This window comes from Austrofundulus limnaeus, unplaced genomic scaffold, assembly GCF_001266775.1.
Source record: "Austrofundulus limnaeus strain Quisiro unplaced genomic scaffold, Austrofundulus_limnaeus-1.0 Scaffold20, whole genome shotgun sequence".
Classification (NCBI taxonomy): Eukaryota; Metazoa; Chordata; class Actinopteri; order Cyprinodontiformes; family Rivulidae; genus Austrofundulus; species Austrofundulus limnaeus.
In genome coordinates this window covers 2908305-2912025 of record NW_013952422.1, presented here as the reverse complement: position 1 = coordinate 2912025, position 3721 = coordinate 2908305, and the positions used below count along the sequence as shown (strand labels likewise).

The window sequence follows — 3721 nt, the reverse complement described above, 5'->3', positions numbered from 1 at the left end:
CGTGGCCACAAGGTAGTTAATGCGTGGCCACAAGGTAGTTAATGCATGGCCACAAGATTGTTAATGCATGGCTAAAAGATCATCAATGCATGGCCACGAGATCATCAACAGGTGGCCACGAGAATGTTAATGGGTTGCCACGAGACAACATGGCTAGGAGATCAACATGTGGCTGGCTACGAGATTGTTAATGGGTGGCCACAAAATTGTTAATGGGTTGCCACAAGATAACATGTGGCCACAAGATTGTTAATGCATGGCCACAAGATCACGTGTGGCCACAAGATTGGTAACGGTTGGCCACAAGATTGTCAACGGGTTGCCACAAGATAAGATGTGGCCATGAGATAGTTAACAAAACATAATGGCCATGAAATTGTTAATGCATGGCCACAAGATTGTTAATGGGTTGCCACAAGATAACGTGTGATCACAAGATTGTTAATGTGTTTCCACAAGATTGGTAATGGGTGGTCATGAGATTGTCAATGGGTTGCCACAAAATAATGTTTGACCATGAAATAGTTAGCATAACRTGTGGCCATGAGATAGTTAACGCATGGCCACAAGATTGTTAATTTGTATTGTTGATATAGTTAATGCATGGCCATGAAACAGTTCATGGGTGGCCACAAGACCATTAATCCGTGGCCAAACGGTCTGACCAAGTGGCCAAAAAATTGTTAACGGCCGCCTCTAAACAACACATGGCCATGAGATCATTAACACGTGGCCATGAGCTTGTTAACAGGTGGCCACRAAATCTTTGTGTTGCCACAAGATCTTTGACGGGTTTTCATGAGATAGTTAATGYATTGCCACAATACAGTTAATGCGTGGTCACAATATAGTTAACGCGTGGATTAAACATACATCAAAAAAACTAATAAGTGTGARGTACCTTTGAATCGTTAAAAACAAAAACAGCTCATTCATATGTGATCTGACTTCAACAATGTCTGYATCTCTTTCAAAAAGATACATCTCCTTCAAATTAYCTTGTGGCCATGCATTAATTTTATTTTCAAGTAATGTCACAGACTCTGTAAAAAACTGATCTGAAACATATTAATCAGTCTTTAATGTTGAAAGTACATATGATTTAAGAAGTCAGTCACCACATTAATTACTATCGTGTAACCAGTATGTTTTTATTGTGCGAGTGCTTGTGTGTGTGTGTATGTTCCTCTCACATCACGTCTCATTTCCACATTAGTGCCAGGAGTAGTCGTGGCTAAACAATGAGCTAAAAGCTCCCGACACAAACTGCATGAAAGCCACCTTTCAAAGCTCACACATCTAATTTACTGCTTGTATGAAAATAATTCTTAATGCAGCTTTATGCTCGAACTATTTGACATAAAGAGTAAAAATTGAGGCAAATATTTGTCTTTTAAGAAACAGAGTGCCCTTTCAGTACAAACAGCTGCAGTAGAAATATGCTTCTTATTTCTTGAACAGTGTTTAGAGAAGATATTCTCCCTCCTCCCTGTTAAAACTGACAGTCGCCCACAGTAGGTAGGTATGTTGTGCTACACTCTCCTCCGTGCAGGCATCAAGCTGTCCGTCTTTTGCCAAAACTTCCCACACCGAGCTATTTTTACCATCTGTGCTGCCGAGGTGGAGAAAGCGTGTGCGCAGCAGTGTCAGAGAAGAGTTGCTTGTGGTCTGAAATAAACCTGTACTGTCTCCTAAAAGTAGAGAGTCTCCTTTTGTATTTTTATTTTATTTTATTTTTTTGGCACAGAGACAGCTCGCTCAGCTGGGCTAATCTTCAAAGTGTTGCAAAACAATGTTAAATTAAATCTTTACGACTCCATTCTTACTGTATTTTTTCGGTACCACTTTACCTTAAGGCTCCCCTTATAGATGGGTTATAAATAGTTTATAGAGAGGTTATTGATTCATCTGTAAAGACTTTATAAATCATTAATAAATGCTTATTATGGATTAATTTAGCGCAGGAAAGAAACAAAACTGTCCGGTTTCTTGCCAAATAGTAAGCCAAATRTTTTGTGTACATATTACTAGGTTTGTAAGCACAATTATGTATTGGAAACACATGTTTAAAACATAATATTGTGCTATATAAATGAATTATACATATTAACAAGTGTCAAAGGGAGCCTTATTATAAAATGTGAGACAGTAGGTACACTATTTATTAATGACTAATAAACTTGTATAAACGCCATAAAGAGCCTTATTGTAAAGTGTAAAACAGTACACTATTTATGAGGCTCTGTCATGACATTATTAGTCATTAATAAATGGTATACTGTTTTACATTTTATAATAAGGCTCCCTTTGATTACTGTGGATATGTATAATGCAGTAATACAGTACAATATTATATGAAAAATATGTGTTTTCAATCAATTATTGTGCGTACAAGGTAGTAAACTAGTGTAAAATGTTTAATAAAGCACCTTTAGATGTAATATATACACGAACAGATTTGGCACACTATTTGGCAAGAAACCGGACAATTTGGTCTCTTTCTCTTCCTTAATTAATGAATAATAAACACTTATTAATGATTTATACAGTGTTTACAGATTAAAYAATAACCTATCTATAAACTATTTACAACCCATCAATAAGGGGAGCCTAATTGTAAAGTGGTACCATTTTTTCTTCTGTTGAAAAGAAGTCCATCTTCATAACAGCCTGCAGGAAGCTTTAAATATCCATGCAAAGAGACAGAGACACTAAATAAAACAAGTTTTGAGAAGGAATAGGACACGAGCTACAAAATACAATGACAACTTCTCTAATGGACTTTGTGTGACAGTAATCTGTTCTGAAACATGYCTGCATGTGAGCTCAGGGACCAAAAAAAAAAGTTGCAACAGATGAAGAGAAATGAGGTCTAAGTGGATCATTAATGCGTAAAGCACAGTGAAGAAGTGGTCCATTAGGGGTTTGTGCTGAGCTAAGGAATGAAACGAAGCTGAGAAGACATCCAAGAACACTACCAAAACACACTGCCAGAGCCTGCCACTGAGGAGAAAGTGACACCGCTTACCGCCATCATCCTGAATCAGCCGCACGCCTCAAGATTTGATCAAAAGAAAGAGAATAAGGAGCTGACAGGAAGACGTGTGAGGGTAACAGTGGAACAGGCCTACATTAAGAGACYGTGTCGATGTTTGACGAGCAAAAAGCAGAAAAAAAAGGAGTCAGAGATGCTCGGCTGGAAGAAACGGTGAAAAGGTTTCATTCTTGTGTATCAGAATCAGAACTGCAAAGGTCCAGAWGAACCCGAAGACAAAGGTGGAGGTGGTTTCAGTGAGGACCAGCTGATCCAGTCAGTCAAAGCTCCAGAAGGGACCACAATGCAGTGGCCAGAGTGAGGAGAGCTCCAGTAAGTCAGAGAATTTCAACCAACAGCAGCTCAACAACTCTGGAGAGAAGCCCTACACCTGTGACCACTGTGAGAAAAGATTCACAGATAAGGGAAACCTGAAGGTTCATCAACAACGTATCCACACTGGAGAGAAGCCCTACACCTGTGACCTCTGTGAGAAGAAATTCACAACAACGGGAAGTCTGAAGTTTCATCAAAAAACGCACACCAGAGAGAAGCCTTAATTTTTTTGACTTGTTGGCATCTCAAAGTCCATCAGCGAAGGTGACCAATGCTGATCAATGAAGCAGGTTTGAAATTTCATGAGAACAATTAAAACAAAACTGCAAAATATAAAAAGTATATCAAAAG

The 3721-nt window shown here is 38.6% G+C and overlaps 1 protein-coding gene across 1 annotated transcript in view; it reads right to left on the bottom strand.

Annotated features, from left to right (window-relative positions):
* Nucleotides 1-3721, bottom strand: part of sardh (sarcosine dehydrogenase) — a 43134-nt gene that overhangs the window by 13994 nt on the left and 25419 nt on the right. The gene's annotated exons all lie outside the window — the stretch shown is intronic.